Source organism: Haliotis cracherodii, unplaced genomic scaffold, assembly GCF_022045235.1.
Source record: "Haliotis cracherodii isolate W230 unplaced genomic scaffold, xgHalCrac1.p SCAF_35, whole genome shotgun sequence".
NCBI classification, from domain to species: Eukaryota; Metazoa; Mollusca; class Gastropoda; order Lepetellida; family Haliotidae; genus Haliotis; species Haliotis cracherodii.
Window position 1 is genome coordinate 1,103,571 of NW_027266292.1, and position 18,305 is coordinate 1,121,875.

The 18,305-nt window shown below is 41.0% G+C and overlaps 1 protein-coding gene across 4 annotated transcripts in view; it reads left to right on the forward strand.

Moving 5' to 3' along the window:
* The window catches only part of LOC139477738 (cholecystokinin receptor type A-like), a 118,611-nt gene that overhangs the window by 19,924 nt on the left and 80,382 nt on the right, over positions 1-18,305 (forward strand). Inside the window, exon 1 of one of the 4 annotated variants that reach the window (XM_071260140.1) lies at positions 6,994-7,053. The exons of 2 other annotated variants lie outside the window; for them this stretch is intronic. The gene's annotated coding sequence lies outside the window, so the exon portion shown is untranslated. Of the gene's footprint in view, positions 1-6,993; positions 7,054-15,605; positions 15,635-18,305 lie in introns of those variants that run through there. One more of the 4 variants, XM_071260141.1, reaches the window with a different exon arrangement.

Here is an 18,305-nt window from a genome sequence, read left to right on the forward strand (position 1 = left end):
CTCATATTCATAATCATGTTATCACAACGTTTACTGATACAGTAAACTACGGTTATAACGAACACGCTTATAACGAACTGACGGATATAACGAACTTACTTTTTTGGTCCCGACTATATGCTGTAGTTATGCTATATAAATGCTTATAACGAACTACGGTTATAACGAACTAAAATAAGTAGTCCCTTTGAGTTCGTTATAACCGTACTTTACTGTACATCCATTCTCACACTCAGATTCGTTTTTACACTTACACACACATTCATTATCGCAATCACACCACGCTCACTCTCTACAGTCGCATTCATTATCTTTATCACTCTCACACTCATATTCACACTCACATTCATTATCGCACACACACACACACACGCGCGTCCCTTGGGCACGCCAGAAACCTATGATTGTTGGTTCGAATCCCGGTTCGCCCCGATTATGTTTCTAGGTTTGTCAGCACCATACCCGTGCTCGTGGGTTTCACCGAAGTGGTAAACGTCTGAGACCTGCATCACTTCGGGATTTCCTCCCACATTAAGCTGACACGCCGTGATATAACTGGAATACTGTTAAAAGTGGCGTAAAACCCAACTCACTCACTTTTTCACTCATATTCAAATACACATTCATTATCGCACACACACACACACACACACACACACACACACACACACGCTCACTCTCTACAGTCGCATTCATTGTCTTTATCATACTCATATTCACACTCACAAAACGCTCACTCTTTACATTCGCATACATTATCATTAGCACACTCACACTCACACTCACACTCATATTCACACTCATATTCACACTCATATTCATTATCGCACTCACACCACGCTCACTCTCTACAGTCGCATTCATTATCTTTATCACACTCATATTCACTCATTCACACACACATTTATTATCGCACACACACACACACACACACACACACACACGCTCACTCAATCACGCACGCATGCTGCTTAAAGAAGGTAATAGGCAAAATGATGCCTGTTTTCAGCGTTGACCCAGAAGTCTTTAAGTACAAACTCCAACACCAAGACAATGTGTACATGTGAGGATGGTAATCTAGGTCGTAAAACGTTACCGAATGAGTTGTATCTAAATGACTAGGCTATCTTTTATACCACCAAAGTCGATTTACAGCTAGGTTACAATTTACAGAAAAACATAAACACTGTCTTTGTAAGCAGTTTGTCGGGTCCACGCGTAACCAGTCTACCAATTCTGAGAGCTCGTTTCTCATTTTTATACGTTTCATCTGTCACAACAATTTCAGTCTCCGATGCTTCTTTGTTATAGCACCATGACACGTAGCCATTTCTACAAGATGTCAATAATTGTGGCTGCGCTTACCCTTGTAGTGATTCCATGGCAAGACCACATCAGCTTCCTGTTCCGACAAGCTAAGCATTAGAATCCCCGGCAACCAATATATCTCATCTGTGGACTCACCAGCTGATTAGCTGGGTGTATAAATCACCTCATCAATGTCTTTCTCTTGATTTAGGAAGGGAATGAAAACACCCTATTACACACACACACTGCGTCCCGACGTAAGTGTCGATTCAGGAACTTATGATGCCGAAGATTATTACTGAGCATACGTAGCTGATATGCTCCCATTCACCTTGTCTAGTCCACGGGATATGAACGATCTCTTTTAGAAAAACATAATATTTCCAAGCTTTGTTCCCCGAGGGGTCCTCGTAAGTCCTATGCAACACACGCTTGATCATGACGTACTCGTAAGTCCATTGCAACACACGCTTGACGTAAGAGAAGATCTGTTTTAAGACCGTTCAACATGGCTAGAGACGCTGACTACATGACACTGCACCCAAATAAAATCGCCGCTGGTGCTTCTGGTAAATATTTTAAGCATCTGTTGGTAACAGTGAGTGAATTGCTTGTTGCCTTGACCGGGTAATTTAGATTATTAGATTATCCAATTATTATCCTAGCATGTCAGTACATGACAATTGTCATTCAGCCGAATTCAGTCTGGTGAGAACACCATTGTCTTGCAACCGACCGACGTCACGACGTATTGTTTCATTGCGAAATGACGTCATTTTAGTGACATCATATTGACTTCATCGGCCAAATATTGGGATCTCGGAAACGTACCCCTTAAAGAATGACAATAAGAAAAAAATCAGTTTCTGATGTCCAAGACCTATGTCAGTTTTGGCTTTCTTGGCACTTGGAGTTGGGGAGTTGGGTTTAACGCCGCTTTTAACATTATTCCAGTTTTATCATGGCGTGTCAGCGTAATGTGGGAGGAAAGCCCGAAGTGATGCAGGTCTCAGACGTTAAACTCTTCGGTGAAACCCACGAGCACGGGTATGGGGCTGACAAACCTAGAAACATAATCGGGGCGAACCGGGATTCGAACCCGCAATCATAGGTTTCTGGCGTGCCCAAGGGACGCAACTCTGCGCAGCGAATCGCGGCGCCTTAGACGACTGGGCCACCCGTCCCCCCCCATGGCACTTGGAAGGCTTAATGGGAACTCTCAAAAACTCAACAGTAGGTACGGAGATAAAACAGTGAATGTCTTAATAATAGGGGTGGTGAGAACACTAAACATTATCACAGTGGCTTTTTGGATGCTTAAATATTTGTCTTGTGAGTCTGTGTTAATTTAGACCGAAACATCCTGTACAGTCTCCCTAATACATTGTTTTGAAATAAGCTTTTGATCAAATAAAGTCACACTTTGAGGAAACGGAGACAGCTTGTTCCGGATAAATAGTTTTCTTGCGTGACTGTGAAATAGCACTCGATCAATTACGCGACCTGTTTTTTAGAGGGTTCTGATGAGTTTTACATAATAGCGTAAACTACTCGAAAAAGGTCATAAATGTAAGATCTAAATCTTACCATAACGTCAAACAACGATAAATTTCTGTTTTGTGAAATAATAGGAATTTACTGCCCAGCGTTTATTTGTTCTAAAGCTTTGACACGGTCATTGGTTAAAGGCGTTTTGTAAACACAAATACATTAAAAGGGTGGACATTGGGGAGTTCATCCATTTACTGACTTAATACAATGTCATACCTATACGTGTTGATGTAACGGTGTGAGTAGAACTTTTCTGCCTTCTGACTTAAAGGCACTATAGCTAGTTGTCAATCTTACTGCTGGCCACTGACGGTTCATATACATGTCTCGTCACAGTGGCACCTGCATGATCTGAGACAATCACTGACTGGTCCAACCTTTTTGAAGAAACAAAATTCATTTAAAAAACTCGGAAAGAGAGATAAACGTGCTTGTGTTTTACTGTAGAGGTTTGTTTGTTTGTTTGTTGTTTAACGCCGCACCCGTCAATATTCCAGCTATGTGACGTTGGTCTATAAATAATCGTGTCTGGACCAGACAATCCAATGATTGACAACATGAGCATCGATCCACGCATTTTGGGATCAATGACATGCATCAACTAAGCCAGCGAGCCTGACCACCCGATCCCGTTAGTCTCCGAGGTAGTACATGCAGATTTAACACCGCTAAATTGAATTTGAGACCGAACGTCCAGTGTAAGGTTGCAAGTGTTAAGTGTAGCGGGTTCAGTCAACAGACAACCTAGCTCTTCAGAGTCAATTTGTCTTCGTTCTACCATGCCAATTTAAAACGCCATCGAACTTGGTGGTGTCAGATATTGAATGTAACGTCATTGGTCAAATGTTGTCGATCCAAGTGAAGAAAACAATAGCCTTAAACAAGGCATGACGTTGTTTTTGTTCAGACATATCGCAGGGTTAGAACTGGGCTTAAGCAAACCATGCTTGTCGTATGAGGCAACTCACGGGATCGGATGGTCAGGCTCGGTGACTCGGTTGACGATTATAATGTCATACAACTCACCGTGACGAAAACAAATATGACGTCGAATTCGGATGTTAAAGGCGCTATATCTCCAGCTCTCTCTTGTCCCTAAACCAGGAAATACGCCCCCAGTCGAATTCTATCGTACTTTTAGCCCCTTGTGTAGGGGTACGCACTTTGAGTATTGTAGTAACGGCATCTCTATATTTTGTGGCATATGATTGCACATACCATTATTTTGAAATGCCTTTTGGAAAATGATTAAGAAAATATTTGCGTTTACATATCACCGTCTTTTGTGATGCAGGTGACAAATCAGTTGTTTCAATCAGAGGTGGTTATTGTCATTTGATTGACCATGGCATTCAGAATGGAGCTGTTTTCAAATTCATGATGGAAAAAGAAATGCACATGTCAGCGTTCAAACATTTACGGACAAAACAAGATTTCAAACCGATTTGCGTTGATTTGACGGACTGACTGTTTTCAGACTAAGGACCTAATTTTAAATTCTCCTGCATACTCGGGGCCTTCAACTTGGCCTTTTTATCTTAAAGCGACAAAACAATTTTCACAATCATGAGATCATCTCTAATCATCTCTTCTAAAAGCAGAGCCCAATGTACGATTCCGACTTATTCATAAGCATGTGTTTATGAGTCACTATGAAATAGGTGTTCGCGGAAAGGCAAGTGTATCCTGCCTCAAACATGGCACCCGTCAAGTTTAACTACAAGTCGCCCGACAGTTTCTATGAAAACAAATATACACACAAGTATTCGGACATTACAACCACAAAATAATTGATTTTGGTTGTGCCTTTAGTTCAAAATGCTTAACTGACGGACACAGTTACCGTTTTTAAGTCCAGCCACTTGTTTTGCAAAGTTATATCTTTGTAGTAGTGTCAAGACCAGTGAGTGTGGGTTCCTACACAGATTCTTCCTGATAATCATCCTTAGTGTATTATCACCATACCCATATTTGTGGATTTCAGAAAGAAGCACGTTGAGATGTAACTGTTCATATCTCAAAACTGAGAAATACTGTTCAAATCTCAATCACTAACTTTTTATACAAACGCTTACAGCTTTATAATTGACCTTCCGGCGTCAGCTCTTTTAAAATTGACATAACACTTGCATCCTTTGATCATGGCTCCCGTTTTTGTTTTGCTGAAGCAATCTTCCTATGGTCATTTTCTACAACAAAACCGATCACCAAGCTGACATACTCCTGCTCGTCAACCGAATTCCCAATTTAATGTTCCAGGTTTTTACAGTATCCTAGTGATAATATCATGTCGAAATAACAACATTGTATTGACAAAAGAAAATCTGCATGGATAGTGGAAATCATCGACAAATTAACGTTTTAATATTCTATCAGTTCTCCTTTGAAATCCTACCGACAGCAATTTAAAAAGAACCATTCTATTGGACATCCGTGAAACAGTGGATATTAGTCTCCGGTGTGTATATTTCAGCATATGTACATTAACATTATTCGTCGTTATTTGAAATCAGTTTTAAGACTATTGCTTTCAAGTCTCAGCATGTAGATGCATGCTGCTTCTCCGTTTCCTCCTTTACAGTGAAACCTTGTGACCCCGACGGTTTGCTGTTACGTGTTATTAAAAACGAACATGATATCAAACTTTCAATTAATCATTTTGAGTGAAGAGAACATTGGAAAACTGCAATGCCTTTTATTTCGCGAACATGTAAGGAACATGGGAGCATCTTTGTTACCCTTTCATTTTTGCCAAGGCAGAGGTCTTGAGCAGCCAATGAATAACTTCCAACATGAGCATTCCCTGTTGATTTTAGTGGATATCTCTATTACAGATTGTTGTGAAGGAATGTCTGATATGATATGTTTGTATGATATATTTGTTTGAAACAACGTCATTGTTCGCGTGTTTGGATAGATCAGAAAGTTTTGAATTAAAACAATTTCGTCAACTGATACCAACAGTGAAACCATTGTCGTGCCTGATTACATTATTTTCATGATCAGTTCATGAATGGACAGGAATGACTTTACACATGTTTAATAATGTAATGCCTTTATCATAACCTTTGAAATGTTAAACATATTTAGATGATCATTTGAGTCTCATCATCAGTCAACACAAACATACTCACACTCACACTCACTATCTCGCGCACACACATACACACACATACACACTCTCTCTCTCTCTCTCTCTCACTCTCTCTCTCTCATGCTCACGCCCCGTCCAGACACACTAACATAAGCTCACATGCAATCACACATACACACACACTCTCTCTCTCTCTCTCTCTCTCTCTCTCTCTCTCTCTCTCTCTCTCTCTCTCTCTCTCTCTCTCTCATGCTCACGCCCCGTCCAGACACACTAACATAAGCTCATATACACTCACACAAACACACACTCACACACTCACTCACTGTCACTCGATCACTCACACGCACACACTCACACTCATGCACGTGCGCAGAATGACGTTTGCCTAAAATAGATATTGAATACGCAGTATTTGAAATTGTTAGAATTGGTAAATAAAAGAATGTAGGATTAAAAAGTGCTCACTCGCCCTGGTAGTTCCAAATGATTAACCGTGTGGGGATTCAAGGTTGAAACAGGCCCCGAGTATCGAATGACAGTCATAACAGCTGGCTGTAATGGGTATCGAGTGGACAGATTTGATGACTAGGTTAATTAATCGTTACTCTCTTCTTTGAATGCTCCACATCCGATTGGTCACAGGATGTCGTGACTTGGGCGTTGAACATAATCGATGACTTAATGATGTATGTTATTACCTGGACACGTGTTGCTTATGCCAATACTGTTTGTAATTAAGCAAGGTGGCCTCGAAATACAACAGCAATGAAGAGCATTGCAATCATACAAACGCGTTTCACTGCTGTTGATGGTCCGCAAACGATGAAATAGTAGTACTTTATATTTGTTATATTGTGCTTCAAAATGATAGATAGAAGAAGAATGCTTTCCGATATATACTAGTGATTGAAATTATCATGTACATAACATTAAAGCCCATTTTACCTCACCTCAGTGTTGTGGCAACAGCTTGAACCTCAGCCACATGTATATGGTATGGTATGGTCTTTTCACTATTGCCGAAGCAAGCGTCAGACCTTTCGCTTTGTTCACCGCTTCCGGGATTTATGTGTGGTGCGACTGTGTAAGCATCATCAGTGAGTATTTTTGTTTTGAAATTCATAAATGTATTTCCGTGATTTCATGGTTTATATCAGTTGCTCTGTGGGAAAGCCTTTGGGAAATGTAGGGACACCCACAGTTAGACAAGTTGTAGATATTGAAACCTGCGGGCACAGTAATGGTTCAGAGACCAAAAGAATGGTAATCGGACACATTTGAATTCTGATACATGTACGAGTCCTGGCTGAGAAAGGGCTCAACAATGCACTCTACCGGACAGTCAAGAAGCATCAAGTTGCTTTGGACAATCAGACAGTGATTCCATCACAAACTGCAGCCTGCGAATCAGTCCTAGCTGGGTTTGTGAGATGGTTAATTCACCGTGCCGGTTTCCGTTAGGCTGAAGAGATTCTCCGCATCGGCTCCAGCTAGGCTCCACCGTACCGGTCCCAATTAGGTTTGTGAGATAGCTAATTCACCGTACCGGTCACATATAGGTTTGTGAGCTAGCCAATCACCGTACCGATCACATCTTGGTTTGTGAGAAAGCTAATTCACCGTACCGGTCACATATAGGGTTGTGAGATAGCCAGTCACCGTACCGATCACATCTTGGTTTGTGAGAAAGTTAATTCACCGTACCGATCACATATTGGTTTGTGAGATAGCTAATTCACAGTACCGGTCACATCTTGGTTTGTGAGAAAGCTTATTCACCGTACCGGTCACATATAGGGTTGTGAGATCGCCAATCACCGTACCGATCACATCTTGGTTTGTGAGAAAGCTAATTCACCGTACCGATCGCATCTTGGTTTGTGAGAAAGCTAATTCACCGTACCGATCACATCTTGGTTTGTGAGATAGCTCATTCACCGTACCGATCACATCTTGGTTTGTGAGAAAGCTAATTCACCGTACCGATCACATATAGGGTTGTGAGATAGCCAATCACCGTACCGATCACATCTTGGTTTATGAGAAAGCTAATTCACCGTACTGATCACATCTTGGTTTGTGAGAAAGCTAATTCACCGTACCGATCACATATAGACTTGTGAGATAGCTAATTCACCGTACCGATCACATCTTGGTTTGTGAGATAGCTCATTCACCGTACCGATCACATCTTGGTTTGTGAGAAAGCTAATTCACCGTACCGATCACATATAGGGTTGTGAGATAGCCAATCACCGTACCGATCACATCTTGGTGTGTGAGAAAGCTGATCCACCGTACCGATCACATCTTGGTTTGTGTGATAGCTAATTCACCGTACCGATCACATCTTGGTTTGTGAGAAAGCTAATTCACCGTACCGATCACATATTGGTTTGTGAGATAGCCAATCACCGTACCGATCACATCTTGGTTTGTGAGATAGCTAATTCACCGTACCGGTCACATATAGGCTTATGAGATAGCTAATTCACCGTACCGATCCCATCGAGGTTTGTGAAATATTTTAGTCACCGTTCCGGTGCAAGCTAGGCTTGAGAGATTGTTTTATTTTCCGTACCAGTCCCAGCTTGGCTTGAGATATTGTACAATTCACCACATTGGTACCAGTTCGGTTTGAGAGATGGTACAGTTCTCTATACCGGTCTCAGGGAGTCTTAAGAGATTTCTAGCTCTCTGTACTGGCCCCAGGTTGGCTTGAGAGAGTGTACACTTTTCAATACCGGTCTCAGCTAAGCTTGAGAGATTTTACAATGTTGCTACAGTCAGGTTTTATTTGGGAGACTGTAAACTTCAGCGTTTTATGAGAAGATTGCATGAACATCAGAGCTCTTTCAGTAACCATGGACACTGTTTCATACAAGCAAACCTTTCACACGTTGGCCTGTGGCATACTTAAGGAGTAAACCAATATCATATTTTTATTACAGGACAGTTAAAATGTCACAAAACAGCCGCACTTGCATGACTGACATTTAGACATTGAAACACGTTCGTTGTCCAAACATCTAAGCGCAAATTCTCCCAACACATCTATGTCATAGTTTTGATAAATATCGTATAAATGTATCGTACCAAATTGGGAATGATAATTTGGCAGTACATATACTTATAGCCATCCGGCAACAGCCTTCATTTCAGTCTATAGATATTTGAAAAGAAACGTGTATTGTTCATCATCCTTTCATCAGATGCAACGAATTGTAACAACACTATATTACACTCAATCAGAAATGTCAATGACTCATTACAACTTCACAGAGCACAAAGTTTATCTGATTGTTTTTGTACTGAATGTAATTTCGCTGATGTCAATTAATGAATGTGTTGAATTGTTATGGTTAATACAAAATGTACTTCACCAACGTGTAATTATCCATTAGCAACATATGTTTGTCTACATTTGGTGAAATGACAGGCTTGGTGCATCTGGGTGAAGTATGAGTGAGTGAGTGAGTGAATTTGATTTTTCGCCGCTTTTAGCAATATTCCAGCAATATCACGGCGGGGGGACACCAGAAATGGGCATTATTTGTGTTCACAATGTGTTGTCAAGGATTCGGTTCGAACACCTGGTATCATAATTATTTGACAGTGATTCATGAACACATGCCCGTGATATTGTCGGAATCGTACAATCGACTCTGCTTTATGCAGAGATTTCTATTGGATATGGAAAGGGATTTGTCGCTTTATTTACACCAGTGTACTGGGTTCTTGCTTTTTCGTATCCTCGTAAGTTTGACTACTTGACTTGACTACTTGACTACAGATTCAATGTATAATTAATTAAAGAAAATTCGACTTCGATTCCCAAAGAGGTAAATTGAAAGAAAATGTTCTTATGATTTAAGCTTTGATATTGTTTGAAAATCTTTCTAAAGGTGACTTGCATGTGTTTGTGACGAGTGACGTGTGCCGCTGGTGGACCAGGATACGCTAACTTTTCGCGAACACCTGGTTTCATCACTATTCGAAAGCGATTGATAAACATGCTCAGTGTGTAGTCCGAATCGTACAATGTCTCAACTAATTGTTATTCAACCTATCTCTCAGAATCACTTGACCCTATCGTGTGACGTAGGAATGTCCTTCTGTTCACGGAGGAGTATATATCAGAGCAGACAGTCAGCCCAGGTCACAGATGACGCATCCTTACCTCCTCAGCTTGTGGACGGGCTTAACCTCTTAACCTCTTAACCTCAGGCGTCCGACCTTGCACCATGTCCATGTTCCAATTATCAACTGGGTTACCCTTTACTGAAAAACTTTGTCCGGGTCCTAAAGGGCATCTTTCTCATCAATCTATCATTCACGTTTCTCATCTTAATACGTTTCATCTGTCAGAACAATTTGAGTCTCCGATAGTGCTTTGTTATAATATCGTGATACGTAGCCATTTCTACAAAAATTCAATAACTGTGCCTGTGTTTACCTTGGTAGTGATTCCATGGCAACCCGTGCTTGCTGTAAAAGGCGACTATGCTTGCCGCAAGAAGCGACTAACGGGATCGGGTGATCAGGCTCGGTGATTTGATTGATGTCATCGTATCCAAATTGTGTGGATCGATGTTCATGATATCAATCACTTGACTGTCTGGTCGAGACTCGAGTATTTTCAGACCGCCGTTATATAGCTGGAATCTTGCTGATTGCGGCTTAAAACAACAAAGAAACAAACAAAAAACACTGGGCGGCCGTGTTCATTCTAGGTCAGACAAGGATCATTATTAACGCTTATCTTGTAAAGACTCGATTATTCACAGCTCGTGTGATATAGGTTGAATATTGTCGCCTGAGATGTTAAATAACATTGTCCCAAGACATCTTAGAATCTTCGGGGGCACGGGTGGCCCAGTCGTCAAAGGCGCTGCGATTCGCTCTGTGGAGTTACGTCCCTTGGACATGCCAGAAACCTATGATTGTGGGTTCGAATCCCGGTTTGCCCCAATTATGTTTCTAGGTTTGTCAGCACCATACCCGTGCTCGTGGGTTTCACCGAAGTGGTAAACGTCTTAGACATGCATCCCTTCGGGCTTTCCTCCCACATTAAGCTGACACGCCGTGATATAACTGGAATACTGCTAAAAGCGGCGTTAAACCCAACTCACTCACTCACTCACGCTAGATATGTTTTCCGACACTCAATGGCCGAGGAAGACATTATGATTAATATATAAGCGGCACTGACCCGAAGGAACTTGACGTGGTGTTGGAACGCTTGAACATTCAAAACTGTGGGCCAAGATAAAATAGTAAATGTTTTTTTATTGACGGCTTTTTTAAAAGAACACTAAACAAACCATTAGCTTTTTTCAATGCCTTTTATCTTCTCATTGATATTTGAAACACGAAAAAATTCTTCACGTTTCTCAAATAAATTGGGTTCTAATAAACTTTTTTATCGAAAAAAAATTACTTTGAGCAAACAGAGACAGCGTGTTCCGGATAAATACTTTTCTAGCGTGTCTGTTAAGTGACATGTTCTCAATCAATTACGTGGTCTGTTATCTTAGAGGGTCCTCAAAAACACCATCGTGAATGTAAGATCGAATTTAAAACTTAATGACAAAGTAATGCTGTTTTGCATGAAATACGAATTTCGTGCTTATCATTAAAATCGAAAACAACAAGCAACTGAAAACAGTTTATGCAATGCGTGTAGGTTTTCAAAACTTTGAGACGGTTATTGTTAGATTAAAAAGTACAATAAAGATCTGAATAAACATTGCTATGTTTCAACATTTACTGACTAAAATGATTAATTTTCAAAGACATTCTTGTTGATGTTACTTAGTTAAACACTACCTCCTTATCTTTTTAAAGGCCCAGTATCTGTATCAGTGACATCGTCGGCCACTTGCATGATGGAGATTCCGTGATTTATACCTGTTCGTAATCTGAAGGTGTTTTAACTGAAAACAGTGTCACATCTCAGGGTAACTTGCATGATAGAGATTCCGTGATTTATACCTGTTCGTAATCTGAAGGTGTTTTAACTGAACACAATGTCACATCTCAGGGCCACTTGCATGATGGAGATTCCGTGATTTATACCTGTTCGTAATCTGAAGGTGTTTTCACTGAACACAATGTCACATCTCAGGGCCACTTGCATGATGGAGATTCCGTGATTTATACCCGTTCGTAATCTGAAGGTGTTTTCACTGAACACAATATGTCACATCTCAGGGCCACTTGCATGATGGAGATTCCGTGATTTATACCTGTTCGTAATCTGAAGGTGTTTTAACTGAACGCAATGTCACATCTCAGTGCCACTTGCATGATGGAGATTCCGTGATTTATACCCGTTCGTAATCTGAAGGTGTTTTAACTGAACACAATGTCACATCTCAGGGCCACTTGCATGATGGAGATTCCGTGATTTATACCCGTTCGTAATCTGGAGGTGTTTTAACTGAACACAATGTCACATCTCAGGGCCACTTGCATGATGGAGATTCCGTGATTTATACCTGTTCGTAATCAAAAGGTGTTTTCACTGAAAACAATGTCACATCTCAGGGCCACTTGCATGATAGAGATTCCGGGATTTGACCCCGTTCGTAATCTGAAGGTGTTTTCACTGAACACAATGTCACATCTAAGGGGCCACTTGCATGATGGAGATTCCGTGATTTATACCCGTTCGTAATCTGAAGGTGTTTTAACTGAACACAATATGTCACAACTCAGGGCCACTTGCATGATAGAGATTCCGTGATTTATACCTGTTCGTAATCAGAAGGTGTTTTAACTGAACACAATGTCAGATCTCAGAGCCACTTGCATGATGGAGATTCCGTGATTTATACCTGTTCGTAATCTGAAGGTGTTTTAACTGAACACAATGTCACATCTCAGAGCCACTTGCATGATGGAGATTCCGTGATTTATACCTGTTCGTAATCTGAAGGTGTTTTAAGTGAACACAATGTCAGATCTCAGGGTCACTTGCATGATGGAGATTCCGTGATTTATACCTGTTCGTAATCTGAAGGTGTTTTAACTGAACACAATGTCAGATCTCAGGGTCACTTGCATGATGGAGATTCCGTGATTTATACCTGTTCGTAATCTGAAGGTGTGTTAACTGAACACAATGTCAGATCTCAGAGCCACTTGCACAAAAGAGATTCCGGTAATTGTCCCCGTTCGTAATCTGAAGGTGTATTAACTGGACACAATGTCAGATCTCAGAGCCACTTGCACAAAAGAGAATCCGGGATTTCACCCTGTTCGTTATCTGAAGGTGTGTTCACTGAACGCACGGTCAGATCTCAGGGCCACTTGCACGATAGCGATTCCGCGATTTGATTCCGTTCACTTGCATGCACATAATGGAGATTTCGAAATGAATTAAAAACGTTCGGAATTTGAAGGTGTATTAACTGAACATCACGTCACATTATGAACTGAACATTTATAACTGTCAGTGATCATTTTAGAGCAGAATATGGCAGCACAACTATAGTATTCATAGTTTTAACAAATTTGTTGAAAATATACCAAACCAAATAGGGAATGGACAAATTTTGTTTGTTGTTTACGAAACAATGTCACAGTTGCTTTTTGAATGCTTAAATATTTGTCTTGTGAGTCTATGGTATTTTAGACCGGGACTTATTCAAAAGTCTCCCTAATACATTGTTTTGAAAAAATCTATTTATCAAATAAATTCATACTTTGAGCAAACGGAGACAGCTTGTTCCGGATAAATAGTTTTCTTGCGTGACTGTGAAATAGCACTCGATCAATTACGCGACCTGTTTTTTAGAGGGTTCAGATGAGTTTTACATAAGAGCGTAAACTACTCTAATACGGTGGCATAAATGTAAGATCTAAATATTACCATAGCGTCAAACAACGCCGAATTTCTGTTTTGTGAAATAATAGGAATTTACAGCCTAGCGTTTATATGTTCTAAAGCTTTGACATGGTCATTGGTTAAAGGCGTTTTGTAAACACAAATACATTAAGAGGATGGACATTGGGGAGTTCATCCATTTACTGACTTAATACAATGTCATACCTATACGTGTTGATGTAACGGAGTGAGTAGAACTTTTCTGCCTTCTGACTTAAAGGCACTATAGCTAGTTGTCAATCTTACTGCTGGCCACTGACGGTTCATATACATGTCTCGTCACAGTGGCACCTGCATGATCTGAGACAATCACTGACTGGTTTAACCTTTTTGGTGAAACAAAATTCATTCAAAGTACTTGTCTGTGTTTTGTTTTTTTTGTTTGTTGTTTAACGAGGCACTCAGCAATATTCCAGCTATTTGACGGCGGTCTGTAAATAATCGTGTCTGGATCAGACAATACAGTGATTGACATCATGAGCATGGATCCACGTAATTGGAATCGATTACATGCATCAACTAAGCCAGCGAGCCTGACCACCCGATCTCGTTAGTCGCCGAGGTAGTACATGCAGATTTAACACCGCTAAATTGAATTTGAGACCGAACGTCCAGTGTAAGGTTGCAAGTGTTAAATGTAGCGGGTTCAGTCAACAGACAACCTAGCTCTTCAGAGTCAATTTGTCTTTCGACAAGCATAGTCGCCTTTTACGGCAAGCAAGGGTTGCTGAGGACCTATTCTACCCCGGATCTTCCCAACAATGGACAAATTAATGCCGACTTTATAGTGCTAGCGGTCTGAGACACCATACCGCAGGTTAACATGGACGCCCCACTCAGACAGACTAGAGTCGGAGCCGATCAGTCCTTCTTGTATGCCTTTAATACCGAGCGTCAGGCAGGGTAACAACACGCACCATCTGTTAACGTCTTTTGATATGACACAATCCGAATCAGGAGGAATCCAAATAATCGAACCAAATCTCCGCTGATCTTCGCAGAACAAAGCTGTAAACTACAGCGTCATTGACAAATAAACCAGGAAGCATGATGGGCCGGGATATTTAACAGTACAAACATCAATTCTAATCTCAACTTGGACATAATTCCCCACTGAAGCAATTCAAGCAATATGCCATCGCCTTGCAATATTATTTATTCATCGTTACACCTGTAACAATGGAGAGGCGGTCGGGTAGCCTGGTGGTTAAAGCGTTCGCTCGTCACGCCGAAGACCCGGGTTCGATTCCCGACATAGGTACAATGTGTGAAGCCCATTAGTGGTGTCCCCCGCCGTGATATTGCAAGAATATTGCTAAAAGCGGCGTAAAACCATACTCACTCACTGCAACAATGGAAGCAAGTGAGTTATAAGTTATCTTGTAGAATGTCATCCACGGGAGGGATAAATATGGAAAATATATCACCGCCTATTGGATTGGATGCCCTTTCGTTGAGGTATTTCTTAGATCACGTGTTACCTCTGGTTCAATAATTACCAATAAATCGCTATTAAACTTCAGTAAGTAGCTTCTCATAAACCTTCTTAGTGTTAGCTGTCAATCATATTAGTGTGTGAATGGATAAACCTGTTTCGCTGCTTTTGATGTCTTGGTAAAAGCTAATGGATTTGCGTTTTTATTAGCGCACCCTGTCCAACCTTTACAAATACTGGTTCTGAAACAGTTAAGTCTGGTTTCAGGTTTCAGTTTTAAGGATAAAGAGGCGTCGCTTAAAAGTGGTCGTAGGAATTAGCATCGTGATGGAAGATATAAGTGAGTGAGTAGGTAAGATATGTTTTTCATATGTATTTCTGTTATATCACGGCGTGTCAGCTTGATTTTGGTGGGAAGAGACCCGCCTACGCCCCCGCCTACGCCCCCGCCCCCGCCCCCGCCCCCGCGTCGTGACCTTGGTCGATGTCCTGCTGATGGAATCAAATCGCCGAGTTTCATCATAAGCGCATTTGCATTTATCATTTAAGTTTAAAAGAAATGTTTGGGCCGAGACACGAAAACTGCCACCGACTGTGTTGTGAAATGAACATATTTCTTCAACGTCTATCTTTAATTATAAGTAGCAGAATACCTGCTCTTGTACACAGCAGACGTAATTCAAAATTTTCATATCTTTTTAGTTTCAACAAAAACTGTAAATGCGAATTCGTTTCTCTGGGTTTTCTGGTCCTTCACTTGATTATCCAGTTACAGGTTACAAGCCTCCGTCGCGTGGAGGGGTACTGCTGTACGGCGTCAGAGAACAGACTCACTTTTTATGCAAATGTGTGAGTGGCAAGTGCTACCGGTTGGGCGGCTTACCTTTTTCGCAAACACCTGGTGTCATCACTGACTTTCAGTGATTAATTCAATCACCGCTAATTTGCCTTTTACTCCCAATGGAATCTGTTTCGGTAGATAATTGAGACTGGTCATTCTCTGGCATGGACGTGATATATTTTTATAGTGAGTGAGTTGGGTTTAACGCCGCTTTTAACAGCGTTCCGGTTATATGGCGGCGTTATATTTCTGTAAGATGAGATAATGCTGGAATCCTAAAACACGAGAAAGCGATGGGATTTCACAAGAGGAAATAAAACTTGGAGTCTGTTGGAGGCGTTTATGGTTGGGTTCCTCAAAAGGACATAACCCTGAGATTTTACTACAGGACAACAAAATTATTGAATTGTACAAGAGGGAATAATGATGGGATTCTACAACACGAAGTAGGATGGGATTCTACAAGGGTGTTAATGATGAGATTCTACATCAGGAGGATACTTTGTTGGGATGCAACATAGGGAGATAATGGTGAGATTCTACAAGAGGTGACGATACTGGGATTCTACAACAGGAAAAAGTACTGGGATTCTACAAGAGGGGAAATGCTGGGATTCTACAACATGAGATATTGCTGAGATTCTACAAGAAGGGACAGTGCTGGGATTCTACAACAGGAGATATGCTGAGATACCACAAGAGGAGATAATACTGATATTCTACAACAGGAGATATGCTGTGATTCCTTAAGAGAGGATATCCTGGGATTCTACAACAGGAGATAAGCTGGGATTCTACAACAGGGGATAATACTACAAGAGGAGATGATGCTGGAATTCTGCAAAAATTGACAGTTTTGGGATTCTACTACAGAGATTATACAAGAGAAGATAATTATAGGAGTCTACAAGAAGAGACACTGATGGGATTCTATAACAAGAGATAATGTTGGGATCTTAAAAGAGGATATTATGTCATATGTAAGATTAGATAATGCTGGAAATCTACAAGGGAAAACAATCGTGGGATGCTACATGCTGAGATAACCTGAGATAACCCTGGGATTTTTACAGGTCACTTTGATACAGCTGTACGACATATATATTGTAATTGTAACGGCGTTAAGACATCATTGACACGTCGCTGATGCCGACTGTCACAGTGTACGCAAGGACGTGTAAATACATATTTACGAATACCATTTCTGACATCTGTTTGTCAATGCCCTTACAGTTCGCAAAGATTTGTCATTCTCAATTTCTGTATATCAAATTGATCGGAACTGCGTTTCATGTAGCATAATGCCAAGACGGTTCAACCTTTAGGTACCTGATTGCCTTACACGGTACATTCTGCGCGGAAATTACATTACTTGATATATCATCGGATATGGCTTATAAATCGTCCACAGGTGCCATGGCGTATGGCTACAAGTTATGGTACAATACAGTGTGTGGGGGTGGGGGGTGGGGGTGGGGGGTTGCATGGGGCATGGGTTGCTGACCTATTCTACCCCGGATCTTCACGGGTCCACTACATAGGCGGAACGCTGAGATGAACATTAACAATGTGGCTACAAAAGGGTGTATGAGACTGTGTGTATTGTACATCGATCTGTTCATATTCGAAATCAATTTTCAGCAGGAGTAGGGTCTGTGTGTGTGTGTGTGCGTGCGTGCGTGCGTGCGTGCGTGCGTGCGTGCGCGCGTGTGTGTGTGTCTGTCATTGTTGACAGTAATGGTGAAAGGACTATAGTTCCATGGACAGTATACAATAGTTGCGAGTCATCCGTTGGTGACAGATGTCTCATTCATACAGAATACATACAAATGCATATACAGTATACTTGTAACATGTAGAACACGACTGTCATTGTCACAGCTGTGGCATACAATGTCAACAAGGATGCCGTCCCTCCACGTTGTGAATATTTATCTTTTCGGCTGTTATCATGAATTATAGATGATTGGGGATTCTATTTGAAATCAAAGGCGTTATTGACACACTGTAAATACAAACGTCATTAGTTGCTTCGGTTGCATTCACTGCTGTGAAACAATTGCTTTGTATGCATTGCATGACGTTTGTGTTGTATAATTATTTTACATCAAGTGATCAATGTAGCCTTGGGAATGTTTTATGAATGTAAATTAGAATCTGAGACTTGACCTTGACTTGTCTT